General features: G+C 37.9%; 1 protein-coding gene across 1 annotated transcript in view; it reads right to left on the bottom strand.

Annotated features, from left to right (window-relative positions):
• FHIT (fragile histidine triad diadenosine triphosphatase) overlaps positions 1-16,274 on the bottom strand; it is a 430,579-nt gene that overhangs the window by 291,107 nt on the left and 123,198 nt on the right. The gene's annotated exons all lie outside the window — the stretch shown is intronic.

Here is a 16,274-nt window from a genome sequence, read left to right as displayed (position 1 = left end):
GACACAGAGTGTTATGACTCCAAGCCTGCACATTAACAGCATCATGGTTCATCAATTTTTAAATCCACATTTAGAGCTTCCTCCTAAAAGCTAAAAAGTAGCTACAATAGATAGTCTTGCAAAATACAGCATCTGTTCTCTTTCATTCCATGGTTATAGATAACCTTCATAAGCTGATTTGCTCATGACAATAAATTTATTTTCAGAAATTATACTCCTGATCTAATATGAAACAATAAATAATTCAGAAGTTTCACATTATTACAGGGAATTATATTTAGGAGATCAACTAGGGATCTCTGTAATGAGAAACATTCACCTTGCTAGAGGAATGCTACTCTGCATTTAATCTTATAATATTCCCTTCAGGGTGTACAAGACAGCTTGCTGGAAAATATAATGACTCCTTGACTGTTTTCTGAAGAATAAAAAAGAGTAAAGAAAACAGTGATATGGAAATGAGATCTACATTTCATTTGAAATTCCATATGCACTATTTTAAAGCCACCTTGTTTCAATATGGAGAAAATCAAAAGATTTTGGTGGGCCTGATGATGTTATTTAGAAAGAGAGAGATTAAAAACACAACAAAAAAAAAAGATGTGGCACATGTGGTCATATTAATAGAAAGCCACTTATATTTCACAAACAGGAAAAGATCTGCTTCAGCTGGTTTTACTTTATCATTTGTTACTAGAAAGAGAAAAGTCGGTTCACAAAGTCCCCATTGGCCAAAAAGTAAGAGCATCTGTTGAAGTCATGAGTGACTTGTTAACCAAGCGCAGCAGCAATGATGCTTACAGCAGCACAGCTTCGCTCTAACCAGCAGGCTTTTAGGCAATCAGCACCCGTTACAGCACCAGTGCCAACTGGGGAAACAGACGAATACATTTCAGAGTACTGCCGTGTTTGGGCACTCTTCTCAAAGTAACTACACGTTACCCAGGTACTTTTCTCTCTTGGCCGCCCCTTCCAACTGTTGTAATTTCTCTTGATCACAAGAAGGAAACCATCTATTTTTTCCAACCAAAGTTAATGTTGGGTGTCTGCTGCTTGCAGGGTAATGAATAATGATGTATGCAGCCATCTTCCAAATGAGGTAACTAAACAATACTAACATAGTTTCCACCAGTCTGGAGTCTCCAAGAAAAATCATTAAATTGTCGGTACATATGATCAACTTTGAAGGAAAAATAAATATTATTGATGATGACAGCATGCTATTGTATCTCTGCATCATTATGCCAGAGGTGTACATCTTCAAAGCATCCCATGAGAACAGGCAGACAACACCATTAATTGCCTGTGGGATTTAGGCAAGCCATTTAGATGCAACAGCCTGAAAAAACATGTCTAAATCTTCTAAATGTTTTATTATTTTTTAAGCACAGTACATTTTGCCTGAGAGTATTTCAAATTACATTCTTTAGTGTAATTAAAAATCTACTCACAATTAATTTTGTAGCAAAAAAGAAAATTTATTTTAACAACTAAAAATAGATAAGCTATAAGATTAACTTTGATACTTCAGAAAGTACAGTGACACATAGTCTGAAATGCAAAAGAGTTCCTGGAACAGGGATCTCAAAAATATCCATTTTGGTTTTCAACCATGTTATCATTACACATCAAATATCTGTAGACAAAAATTATGAGGCTAAAAATGTCTACTGAGGCACTAATTTCAGGGTTTCACTTTGAAGCAAGGATTCTGTCATAAATAAAGTCTTACTGTGATTGTTTTCTCTAGTAAGTCTCAAAAAACAATGGTCTATTTTATGTCTATGCAATAACCTATAGTGAGTTAACTATGTTTCAAACAAGGTTCCAGTCCCTGTATCATAAGATTCCACAACAGTAATGGAGAGACATTCATCCCTGCTATCTATATATTTTTTCTTCAGTCTTGACTGTTGCTCTCCAGAACTGACTTTATCAAACGTATTCACAAATTATTATCTTGCTGCTTTCATTCTCGTTAATGGGAGAGCAGGTTTACTACATATAAATACTATTTTGTAAACAGCCTAGCAAGATATGCTGTGCAATCCACATGAAAAGAGACACTGTGAATGTGTAGTATCCAGATGTAATTCCATCCATAGGCAGCCACAAGAGTAAAACTTATATTCATTGCAAATCCTGAGCCAAATAAGAATGTGTTCTTTACCATTATCAAGACAACCTCATTTCTATTACCCTGGGAAATGCAGCTAAACTATTTGTTACAGGTATTTGTTAACAGCATTTGCTACAAATATGCTAAAATGGCATATATTACAATTAATTAGATTTCCAGAGGAGTAATGTGATATTTGGAGTTTGACATTAAATCAATTCAAGCTTTACAGATACTCTTAAAACGCCACCTGTAAAATCAATAGTAAAACCTTGTATCCCTCGGAAAGGACAACGACATCTATGTGAAAACAGGAATTTAAATAAAATTGGAATTGTCTGTAGCAGGTAGCTTTGGGATTATTCTAGCACTTTTACAATATTTAACATGACTTCTGAGTTATTCTTAATCTTATACTCCCAATCATAATACAGAGGTGCTTTAAAGATGTAATTGACTATTGTGAAGATTTTCTGTATGATATCATGTACACGGCACCTTTTTTTTTCCTTACCAGAGGAAAGTAAAACAGTTTGGGGATTAGTTTAAGGTAAAACATGTATCTTCTGTTAGCAGTTCCTCTACCAAAGTGGCTTCACAAATCGCACACTGATTCTAAATTACCCTTATGACAGGGAGCAGCTGTAAAAATCACTATGGGAACACTGGTAGGAGGAGGCAATATCCTTTGCACAGAATTAAACTTTTTATTTTTGTGCTACGCAATACAAATTATTACTTTTTAAGATGGCTTTCGCTGTTGTCACCACTCATCTTCCAGTTTCTCATTGTTAAAGAACAATATCAAAGAAAAAGTGGGTTTTTTTCCAGAAAGGTACCATAAGCGTCAGTCTAGGAAGCAAGACCTGACAGTGACAGAAGGAACTGGCGAGACACACTTTCACAATCACTGAAAATATTAAGGCTTGAAATGGGAAACAAAATGAAAGAGTCTTGAAGGATGCAGCTACCACAAAACCATTCTGAATCTCCCAGAGTGGAAGAATATAAATATTCATTGTGTTCAACAGAGAATAGCACATTGCATGCTCACTGCAAAATAGAGACACTTTAGTATATGTTGAGGCCTCATAACAATGGGATTTGCCAATTAAATCTGAGGGGTGTGATCATTTCTGTTGTGATATGGTGAATAACATGCTGAGAGACACTCAGATGAAAGGGTTTTGAATCACTGCAATATTCTGTTTCAGGCTTCTTTTTTTTTTTTCAGCCTGTGTAAATATGAGAATGAAATGTGGTAGACAAGCCTGGGGAGACTTAAAGGAAGGTTATTTTGAGGTTGTTTTTCTTTACTTAAGACAGCTAAATGCTAAATTAATGCCAGCTATATTTCCTTTTCTTTTAAAGCCTGTAAATTGCACCTAATTAATAGACCCTGATGAAGTAAGATACCTGTATTCCCTCAGATTTTGATCTAACAGAATTTTTCCCTATTATGTCTCATGATTAAATCTGAGGACTGTGCTGTGCATATCTAAAGAAACAAACTCTCTCGGTTTCTTTCACCAAGTAAGGTGAAGGACAGAGGATGGCCACTCTGCCACCACTGTAATTTTTAATCCTTTCATTGCAAGCAGCAGAAAAAAAAACCCTCACTGTGACTCTCTGAGGCTGAGGGGGGAAAGGGAGGTCCTACTGCAACCTGACAGCATATGCAGTAAGCAGCATTGAAGAGCTCACCACGTTCCTGCAGGATCCACTGCTAATAATCCTCACAAGGAGATTAGCAGGTTCCCTACCCCATTCTTTTCAAAGGCTGAGTTAGGTGAGGCACGGAAGTGGCAGACCCAAGATTATCATCACCATCATCATTTACATTAATATAGTACCTGGGAGCCAAGCCATGGACCACAACCCCCAGACGAAGTGCAGTTCAAGCAGAATTTAAAGCCATCTTGCTTGAAAATCTTATAATTCAGCTGAATACAACAAACCCTCATAGATGGAAACACAGAATAAAATACTGCTGTCCAGCATCTCTACAGTAGTCTCTAGTTATCAACAACCTCTCTCAATAACGATAAACTGTTACATTTCTGGTGTATACTCCATGGAAAAGGAGAGATTTAAGGAGAACCAACATCCCTTTATGGGTGTATGCTGGGAGCTCTTCTGCCTGAGGGCATGGAAGCAGGTGCTGGAAGCACTCCTGACAATGGGGTCCACTGCACTCTGCATTCACTTCTTTTCTGAACTGATCTGAGGGTCACATGTTCCTAGTGTGATCATTACTACTGTTTAACTGGCAGGCACAGATATTTTAAAAAATTTAAAGAGAAAGCTCCTTCATGTATATCTATATTTAAATAATGTTTCAGATGTCTTGTATAAACTCCATCCCCACTAGCAACTACCAGAGTATTTCAACCCTCAGCAGATTCTCTCAGATGTTGTCTGTCATTTTAATATGACATACACTTATTTATTTAGAAAATGATGCCACCAAAACGTAAAACACTATCAAAAGGCTACAAATGATAATAGGTGGCTCTGTCTGGAGGATTATTTAGCGGAACTGAAACAAATATGCCCAGCTAATATATTTAATTAACAACTTTCTATCTGTTAACATGGTGTCTTGTATTAAGTGACAACGAGCAAAGAGTTTTCACCAAGCGTGAAGTACCTTATTTCAGGTCGTTTTCTACAGTACATACTTGGTTGCCAGTCACCATTCTCTGTACATTGTAGATAGCATATAGTCTTCATGCAGCAACATAAATTAGATATATGTTCATTTTTCTTGGTAATCTCATTTACCCTCTTCCAGTAGCCATCAGCTTCCAGTGTACGTACAGCTATATGCTAAACCCCGTTTTGGTGTCTAAAAATCATTGTCACAATTTCCTTTTACTTCAGCATGACTTGGATTTGGCCTAGGGAATTTATCCCATTTATTTGCAAAGCTTGTGCTAAGTTTGTAAATCCCCGGAGTAATGTTCATATTGCAGGAAAAGAAATTTCTTACATGTGACAGAGTTGATAAATTTCTCAGGCACAGAAAAGTTTGGAGGATGCTATTGCTATGGTCTGAGCAGTTGCCTGGCACACTGGGTGACAGTAAACTGGTTAATCCAAAGGGCTTCATGAGAAATTTTTAAAACAATTTCTCCTCCATGCTTTTGAATGGCCACACAACTACTGTCAGATTCTGTACTAATATGCATTATAGGGAGAAGGACGTGAATAAGTTAAGCAGTAGTCTCCTTCCAGGCACTTACTGCTGATCCATAAGCCTTACGATGTGTAGCATCATCACTTTGGAGGTCATACACTCAAGAAATTTAATTTTGCTTAGTTATCATAAGAACTTCATTGCTGCAAAATAATTCAGATTCAGCTAGAAAAATAAGCTCACCAATCAGTTAAGAGTTAGCTCTGGACTCTTCTTGTCAAGAGTAATCTAGAAAGATGCAGAAGAATAAAAACAAGTAAAGGCTAACGACAATTTTCATAAGCAAACCAGGAACAGCTGTTCCAAGGTCAGTAACTGGAAAAATGATGTTAATGATCCTGCATTAGCTGGGTAAAGTGTCACTGCTAAAACAAATCAGTCCAGATTTGAACCATTGTGTGGCTCTACATCAGTACCAATTAAGGTGGCAGATGATGTATAAAGAGCCTGGACAAAGGATATTATTATGTTACAAGCTGTATTGATTTTTACAAGGGTTGTTTGATTGACTGACTGATACTATCAAGTAATTAGCTTTAATCTTGGGTTACGATGACCAGAAAAAATCCTGAATCAGGTTATATTTGATCTTTGATAGTACTTTACTGATAGGAAAGTGCTTAAATAAGGCAGAACCCTGGTTTCCTTTGTAAAGCCAGTGTTACACAAATAGTCTGTGCAGAACTAGGCACACCCAGGAGGTGCCCAGGCTGCACACAAATTCTGGTCACACAGACAGCGGTCAGTAAAGAGCAACCTGACAAGTGATTCCAGCACAGGAGTTCTTCATAATTGGTTTAATGTTTTGGCATACCCAATTTTAAAAAGCCTATACATAAAAAGGGTAGGCAAATCCAGAGCTTTTGTTTTTTTAAAGATGCACATTTCCCATACCTATAATGCATCCACAGAGGACCGAGAAAGGGAAGAGGCCCAGTCCACTTGTCCACTGTGGCCACTTCTCCCACTGACAAAGCCAGGATATTTACATGAGCATTTACAATTTGCAAGCTCATTACCCATAAGAAAACCAGCCCAACCCAGTGTCAGCAACCTAACCTTACAAGTGAGCCCCTCCAGTGCATTTCTGATCCCGAATCCCAAGCTGACACTTCGTTACCTGAAAGGAAATTCCATGGGGGCAGAAGAGCAGGTTACAGACATTTGCAATACCTCCCCTAGGACAACTAACAGCAAGATGTCTTGATTTTGTCTTTATTTGCCCCAGCTCTTTCATCTCCATTTCACATACATGCCTAGTTTTAGATCAAGTCTGTAAGAAACACTGCATGTTTTGGTCTCTGAGCTCCCCAATACATCCTTTAATTTCCACAGACACACTTGCCTTCCCTCCATTAGTATTTGCGTACTTGCATTTTCTCAGTGTGCTGGGCCACTCTGCTTCCTCGAACATCACCTCCCTCCCTTCACATTTCCTCTCACACACCTGTCCTCCTGACCCCATGTAGTTCGGCTCCATACTCATGAAGGTCTCTACTTTCTCACTCACGCCTCATTTTTTTTCTGTATACAGATAATCCCCATTTTTCCATAGGCTTTTCCCTGCTTCCTGAGCAAAGCTTCTCTACTTAAAGGCATCTAGTTAGATCCTTTTTCTGGTTCAACTAATAAACCCAACAATTTGGGACTAAGAAACTACAGCAAATACCATCAGTGAATTTGCTTGCTCTGGCTTCTCCATCTCCCTTCAGCACATCAGCTTTCTGTGTGATAAACTACACGTGGCTGCAACCATCTCAACACGTTTGTAAAACACCTGTCAAGTCTTCAATTGCATGCAAATCATAAACAATACCATTGGAGATCATGACAGCAGATTTGATGTGATTTTTACAACAGGCAGCCCCACTGAATTAAAACCCAGCATAGTGCTGAAGATACCTATCTGTAAGAGAAATAGAACATTACTTCTGCCACTGAGCTAGTTATTGACTTGCAGTATATTCCGGCTCAAATACAATTTTCTTTCATTAGGATACTTTTATATTCATAGCATTTAAACAGCTTGAAAAATAGAGGTAGTGTGAGCAAGTTACAGCTCAACTTATCTTTGTAGTGCTTTTAATGTAAAACCCAGCTCTTGGTCATCGGGGGGGGGAGTGTGTATTGAAACACAGTAAGTTTTCTTGTTAAATCTCTCTTTTACCCCTTTTTTATTGATTTGCAGATCTTTGCTCCCAGAATGAATTCTCAGTCCCTTTTCTGGTGACACATTTTGTGCATTGATATTTATTGTGGTTTTGGCTATATATATATGTATGCCCCAGGGCTTCAGCTCTTATCAAGAGAGAGATTCCGTTTCTCAAAGCTGCAGGTTCTGTTTTTTCTGGTTCAACACATCCTTGCTCTCGAAGTTTCTGGGTTTGCTTGCCTCCCGAGAAATTACAAACTAAGACAAAGTTCCAGAGTAAAGATAAATGTCTGTATATGCAACAGAAAAAAAGAAAAATCACAGCTGTTCTGATCAAATAACGCTGCCAGCTCATTTGAAAACTGTGCTAATTTCGATTGAAACAGCATAAGCTGAAGTATACAGGCAGACATTTACAACCACCCTGCACCCCAGAACAAAGCTTCCACCCAAGGACCTGCCAAGAGCCAGGTGGCTTTCAGAGCCAGGGAGAAAATTTGATTCAGCCTTACCACAGCCCAGCTTATGCCCTTGTGAGAATGAAAGGGAGATTTGCTGTTCTTTTCAAAAAGAATGTACTTGAGTTAAAAGTTTGCTAGCCACCACTGACTGCATGCCTAAGTGGGCAAATGATGCCTTTTCATACACGAATAGCCTCTGGGAGGGCAAATTACACACAAACCCCCCAGTAAACAGGTTTGGAAAACTTAACTCCATATAAAAGAAACTTATTTTATTTCTTCTTTTTAAAAGGAATTTGTATAACCTGCCACTGTTTTCACAGTCATTCTTATGATGATGGGGCATATTAAAAAAAAAAAGGTAAAAAAAGCAATAAAGTAGGCTGTTCCTTACTGTAACTTGTAAATGTCAAACTAGTTCTGCCTGGGAAAGCATCACTGGTGTTGATCAGGGAACTGGGAGGACAAGACAGAGGGCATCAAGTAGAAAAATAAGCACATAAAACCGAGATTTTTACTTTTCTTGTGAAATCATCTGTCTTCACTTTGAAAATTGTCAAGCTGGTGACAGAATTAGGAAAAGGGTGGGGTTTTTTGTTGGGGTTTTTTTTTGTTTGGTTCGGTTTTTGGTTTTGGTTTGTTTTGGGGTTTTTTTTGAAGGAAGGTAAATGTGGTCTCCAGGAGAGAGTTAAAAAGGACTTGAATTGGATAAAGGCTTCCACCCATAGGGACAGCATACAGTCAGAAACGGCTGCTATGTATTCTCAGGGATTTCCCTCCCTTTCTCACTCAATACTGCATTCTTTGCTAAAGACAGATAAAGCATCCACATAGCTTCTTACAATAACTGTCCTTTTCCTTCTGATGGGATAACAGTTAAGCTAATGGGATAACCTTAGGAAGCAGAAATTCAACACAAACCAGACAGCAGGTACTTACCAAGCTGATTGCTCTGAAACAGAAATAATGCCACATATTTCCTAGAACATTTTAAGCTTCCATCCAAAGAACCAAAAAACTAACCAAGTCCCTAGTCCCTAAAACAGTTTTTAGCTTGAAAATAGGGGTTGCAGAGATCCATGAAATCTAAAGACAAGTTGCTTTGGATTTTCTATGGAAAATGTTCAGAAAATAATATAACATACAACTATATAAAATCTCAAGATAAATTAATTTAAAATAGAGCCAGGAAAGACAAGGTTAAATCTGTACGAAACGAACATATTACGTACTCAGCAGCAGGAGAATATCACATGTTCATCTCATTTTGAGAATGATAGCCAAATTATTCTTCCTTGGAATGAAATCCTAGCCCCATTGAAATCAACAGCTGTATTACCAGAGCTTCATTATTGTCTCAGTCTTTATGACTGCCAGCTCTTTGGCCAACGAAACAAAATTTCAAAGAAAGAATACTATCTTCAAAGGATCTTTATTCACCCTAATATACAGGCATGTATACTGAGTAAATTTTTCACTATTATGACAGACCTGACATTCATTTTTTCGGTCATACAAAAACAGTACATGCCTTACTAGGCAAAATGGGAAAGATAGGAAGGATAATGATAGCATAACAAGGCTGTTTAGGAGGGGAAAATCTATTCCAGCAGGTTGGGGGAATTTTCTTTTATCTGCTTTGCTGGAAAGAACTGTATCTTTGTGAAACAGACAATATTCAATAGCTGTGGTTGTTCTTTTTCATTCTAAAATAACTAAGACAAATTATAGACAAAATTGAAGATTTCAAATTTGCTCCTAAATTCCAGCTGTTGGACTGGCTCTGAATTTAGAAGCAGTTGTAATTCAACACGACTGCAAGAGTTCCCCACTCGCTCTGCCGAACCCCTAAATGATTTATATGCAGGAACAGAGACCAGAATGAGAAACAGCAGATGCCAGATAAAACCATACAAGCCACATGCTAAGGTACTGTGAAAGTACAATCGTAAAGGGAGATGCTTTTGAGTCGCCAGCAGGAATTGCATCTCATTCAGCCCTGCCTGGGCTGGGTGCTCTCGTGGGGTAGCTGCAGTGCCCTGGTGCCCAGTGTGGGTACATTGGTGTCTGAGCCATGCCAACGGCAGGTCTCTTTAGCTAGTCTGAAGCTAATACAGGTCTTAATGCAAGCTACAGAAGTGACAAAATATAGATGTATCCAGTGAGATCCTGTTTCTCTTAGGCCAGAAAACCATTAACTATTTCTATGTTTTTCCTATTTCAGCTGCTATTGTCTCATTCCTACAGTCAAGATTCAGTTACAAAGCTGTTCTTTGAAGCTGAATGTTACTCTGCAATACCTGTTTTAACAGTAGATACCAAAAAAGTCAGCAATATTTCATATTATCTTACAGTGTCTTGAAAAAGCACAAAACCCCCTGAACACAAGGGCAAACCAAAAGCAATTCAAATTCTTAGAGCCTGAGCAAGGCTTCCCCACATACCATGTGTGTTGTAGAACGTGGCTGTCTTTATTTCCAACTTTAGCTGGATCTGGTATGGATATTTTTATCATAGAAAATCTACCAGGAAAGTAATTTTCTTCTTATCATTATTTTCTTTATAAAAAGAAACCTCACTATTAAAAAGCATTTTAGCAAATTAGAACTGAAATGCCTTTGTTTAAGCAACAAAACCTGCTCTCTGATGATTCGAATAGCACTACAAATACAGCCAACATTAATGACAGTCAGCATCCATTCAAGACAGCAATTAAAATAATGTTATCTCCTGAGTTTTAAGAGCCACTTACTTGACAGGAAGGGACTTTATATATACACTGACACACAGATGGCACTTTAGTTCTTATGAAAGAAACAGACTCAAATACCTTTCAGAAACATTCAGAATCCAACTGATAATTTTAATATCTCTATTCCCAAAAGAACTGTCTGTATCTGAAGATGAATTATCAAATCACGTGACTATCAGAACGTAATTACATCTAGAATTTACAGTAATAAAATCAAACTATTTCTTTAACAAGTTCACGACAGGCCAGAGGAGCGTTTCAAATCACAGCACCGTGTCCTATGGCCCTGCACCTCCGCTGCAGGCAAAGAGAGCACAAAATGGGACACCCCGAGCTGCTGCCACCAGCACCCCTCGCGGGCATGCCTCAAGGCCAGTCTCTCTTCCTTTTGCTAGCCAGAAGCACAGGGTACCTCAGCAACATGCAAAGAGGAGGTGAGACAGGCAGGGCTCTGCAGTCCACAGCAGCGTGAGAAGGCAAAAGGAGATTGCCTTCAGATCACCCATGGAAGAAGGGCTGAGAAATGATGTAGTCTGTGAGAGTTAGCAGCACAACAACAGTCTAAGAGCTGATGCAGCACGTTGGTTCACTATACACTAAAGGCTTAGGTTTGAAGTAATTTACTATCCTCATCAAAATCAGAGTGGAGAGAGAAGATGTAAGACTGACTTCAGCGACTGAAAGCAGTCCATTACATTTTAATACTAAATTTTCAATTTCAATTATAAGAGGTAACCTCAACATGAAACCTGAATGGAGTACTTACATTTAGTGTATGCACCTGTGCATTGGCAGAAATCAAACCTTTGTAAACGAAAGCTTCCATTCCCATCTTTCACTCTGATCTAGGAGTGACTGAAGGTTGTGATCATCTGGAGGCATATGTATGATTCCCGTCAAATTAACTCCCTGCTTCACCCCATGTTCTCACGGGCAACTGTCTACAGCACAGTTGCAATCGCTAGCCGTTTCGGCAGTTGCACGGCCAAGCAAGATTCACGGAAACCGGCTCTGGAAAGAGAATGAAGTGTGTTTGCATGGAGTCAGCAGGGGTGCTGTCTGCTTTTGTGACTGCATTGAGAGTTCCCCCTCTGAAACTGCTTCTTCTCACCTTTTAAAAGTGCTAAATCTACACCTGCACAGGCACAGCATAGATAGATACAGAGTGAGTGGGAAACAGCATTCTTTATGGTACAAAGAAGAGATTATATACTTGAAAAACTTAAAATATCACTTTTCTAAGGAAAAAATTTAGCTCATTCATTGCTGGCAGATGTAGTAAGCTTCCAGATAGAATAAAATAATTTTGTGAATAAATACTTGTTCGCTCTGAACTCAGGATTTCTGTGCCAGCACATCTGCAGAACTACAATTACCTCAGCAAAACGTAACTTTGCCTCCTCCACTTCCAGCCTCACCACAGTATCAGATCTTACAGTTACCTGATGGACATCACAAGAATTTCAGTAAGAAAGGCAAGCAACTGGAAACATCCAAGACTCTAACGAATCAGCACAGATGCACTGATTTAGTTTAATTTCCAGTTTAAGTCAGTAATTCTCAGTTCCAGAAAAAAAGCACAGCATAAAACAATAGTGAGTGGCCACTGTTCACTGGAACTTTTAAAATGTCTTCACTTCCCTCTGCCAATTTACTGCTCAACCTGAGCCCCAAGGTATTAGGAGTGAAACGTGCAGATTTTCAACTAAATAATGGAAATGTGATTGAGCCATGGTATACTAAGAGAGAGTAAGAAATAATCTGGGAATATGCATATATAATAAGGAATATTAAAAAGTTTCTTGGGCACTGCAGTATGACAATGCACTCTGATGATTATCTTTATTAGACAGCACTGGATAAAGAGCCAATTCATTAAAAATTAATGGGACAGCACTGCCATCCATACATTATACATACCCATAAAGTGGATGTGGACAGCTAAATGTTAAATCTGTTGGAAATGACTGCAAAGTGAAGTAGGAGAGTGTGTCATAAAATAATAGGAACCATGTAATACAAAGGCCATACAATAAAATGGGGAGAAAAGAAAAATGACTTCACTCTATGAGTCTGTAAAATCAAATGAGGATATTAGAAAAACTACAATAAACCAAAACTTTTCCCTGAAATGGAAAAATTATTCCCGGAAAGTGTACAACAGCAAATAAAAGAACCTTATTAAAGAGCGACACTGAAGAGTGGTGAATACAATGACAAATGGCAGAGAGATCTTTGATTGCAAAACAGCAGAGCTATTCATGAAAAGAAAACAATTTTATTGTGTCTTTTGATGAAAGCTCAGCAATGTGGGGCATTAATATCACAGAAGGAAAATCAGTAATAGGTATCAAAATAGGTAGATATTCAATATTCAATCACAAAATTAAAATTCCATTTATATCATGTTCCCTAATTAAGTTTCATTTAAGAGCAATTTAAAAATATGTTTCATTATTCCAAAATTTCTTAAAGTTTTTGATTACAAAATGAATGCTTGTGACATATTCCATGATTTAGGATTAAAAGCACTATTCAGAATACTCATATCTGCTAGAATGATTATTTCTAAAATAAAGCTTTAGTATGGACTTCAAATGCCAGAAATAAACAACCATTTGATATGTACAGCCCTAAAAAAGATATGCCTTTAAGAACATTTACCATTCCACATATTTATATAGTAAGATAGTTTCTGAAATGATTTTGCTACCAAATGATTCCTTCACAGTGCACTGAGAATTAATGTTGCTTCATGGTGGCAATGAAGAGGAAGAAATGGAACTTCAAAGAAAAACTGTTTAGCTCAAATACAGATGTATTTTCATAAACAGTCTCTTAAATCCTAATATTCCCAAGACTTATGCACAAGGCACAAATTTAAGCATATTCAAAAAAATTCTATCTTTGCAAATCACATTTCAAGAGGAAAATTATATAGAGAACCTATCTGTTTATCTATGAAGGAACTAAATAGTTACCGTGAGGCCAATTTTAAAATGTAACCTGGCTGTGCCACAGGAACAGTGTTACTCATATTAAGAACATCATTGGAAATTACACCTAAGACAGTCAAAGCTCCACTCATTTCTACTAAATTGAAATGAAATTCTGAAACAGCAGCTCTGAGAACTACCAGCCTGACAGTGACAGCAGGAACAACATCCCATGTCATCTACAGATGACAGGCACTGACATTTCTGAGCCTCTGTGAATGTCTGTGCTTTGTGTTTCCAGGACGTTCTTGGCTTTTAATTATCATGTTGTACTGCAATACAAGTCACCCTAAAAATGTTTTGGCGCACTTCAGTGTAGCTCAACTCCCTGGACTGAGTCAGAGCCACAGATCCCACCATTTTGCTGTTTGTAGACTTCTCCCTAATAAAGCCGTGTGTTGCACATCTGGTTTTACGATGTATTTATCATCATGGTTAGTCTCATACTTTGATATTTCAAACACAGTTCCCCCAGACAACTGACAAACTTTTCATTTCAGCGTCTTCTAATGACAGCTCTTTAGAAGAAGCTAGACAGAGACAAAGACTAATACAAAGAGAACTTGAAAAGCAAGTTTTGAGTTTGGGGTAGCAAAGACCCCTAACACTTATAGCTCTGGAAAACATCTATTCCATGCCTCAAAGATCCTTGAGGATCATAACTGTGGAAACTATGAACAGAAAAGGAATTATTCACCACATTATTAAACATGACAAAAAGCTTCTGAATTGAAGCTTAAAACAGGCTATTTAAGATTCTAGCAATCCCTGGGACTTTGGCAACAAAAATGTTCAAAAGCCTTTTATAGTTGCTGTCAGATTTATGTAAAGCATTTGAGATTCCTGTGAACTTATTTATATAACAACCTAAAACTTGAAGCCAACTTGAAAGTGTCTCTATTCTAATTATTCTGAATTGGAGGTGCCATACAAAAGATACGCAATGTTCTTTCTTGAACATCCCCCTAAAATGGTGGCTGCTATTGTTGATGAACTGCATCATTCCATATAAAAATTATTTGGTGAAATGTTTTCCTGCTTTCTGTTCAGAGACAACAGGGAAGATATCACCATATGCTACATTCAACTCTAATTGACTGCTCACGTTCTGCCCCACTCATCTCGCATATTTATTTTTAGGAAAATGCTGCAGTATGTAAAAATGAAATAAATGATTCCACCTCTTTTCAGAAATACAGTACTATAATACTCCCCGGAGTAAGGCTTAGGATGGACACCGATATTACTGGGAACTAAGGCCCAGCTGACCTGGAAGCAAGGCACTGTCATTCAAAACCATTTGGTTTATATCCCACACAAACACTACCATTACTCTGGGTCACTCCTTCTGCTCCAAAATGGAAGGGAGCATCAGCTGTAAATGCATCTAACATCCCTCCAACAGAATCCACACTGCAGTTAGGGGTCATCATGGGAGCAGCAGCAGGACATGATGTAACTGGGTCTGCATGATGCAGTAAGAGCTGCTATACGGTAAAACACCCCCCACCCCAGAAGCCCGTCAAGCTTTATCTTTCAAGATGATTTGAACATGTTTTCCCTTTCATCTTCCTCTGCTAAAAAGCTCTCAATGCCATTTCCTTTCTTCCCAACTCCCAATTTTCCTGTTCCCACCATTTTGCTATCTCCTGTTTCAGCTACCAGCTTCACTCCTCCTTCATCCTTCACGTCAGCACTCCTCAACTATCCAGGCTGTGCAGACTTTCAAATACAGGCTTACTTGTCAAACAGACTTCTAATTAGCTCAAATGTCTTTATATAGATACTGCATCAAGGTACCTGCCGTTTCAGAAAACCATGGGTCTAAGAAGAAATAAACGCAAATCCTAGAGTATTGACATTCCATATAAACACTGTTGTGAAATACAGACACAACAAAAGGGCATTTGCCTGTATTAGCTGGGATGTGAATTATCTTTTATAACAATTGTGAAACCGCTCAAACTGTTTTATCCCTACATCTCTATAACCACTCAATGCTCAAATGATGGAACTTTCATACAAATGAAGATTCTCTTCACAAAAAAACATAAAGTTCCTCACCATTCTTATTTCTTTCATTAATATACAACTCATTTAATAGTAGCTTATACTAATTACTCAGAGCAGGACAAAATTTATAACTCAAATGTGACCAGAAGCAGTAGTACACTAAGTTCACAATTCTTTTTATTTATCAAAATTTTGCCATGTCAATCAAGAACCAGAAATGTAGTTGCAGTACACCTAAAAAGAAATCCACACATTCAGTACTGCAAGTAATGAATATGTTAACCTGTTTTGGTTGGGCTTTTTGTTTGGTTGGTTTTGTGGTGTTTTATTTTCTTATTGTGCTGATGAGCATAGTTTAACACCCACGGATTGTTATAAGCCAGTGTGGCTTCTCTCTCTTCCTCTGTTTCTTTCATATAGGATTATTCCATGTACATTCCGGCTGTGGGATTTTTATGGATTAAGACAGAAGCCAGCAGCATTCTTTATTTGCTGCTTTTGGCATTAAAACACCACTTTGATTGCTTTCCTTTTTTCTTACTTAATCATATTTTAGACAGACAGCATCCAGATTTAACTCAT

This window comes from Leptosomus discolor, chromosome 9 (assembly GCF_034619465.1).
Source record: "Leptosomus discolor isolate bLepDis1 chromosome 9, bLepDis1.hap2, whole genome shotgun sequence".
Classification (NCBI taxonomy): Eukaryota; Metazoa; Chordata; class Aves; order Leptosomiformes; family Leptosomidae; genus Leptosomus; species Leptosomus discolor.
The sequence above is the reverse complement of the archived record's forward strand: the minus strand, read 5'-3'. Positions and strand labels throughout refer to the sequence as shown.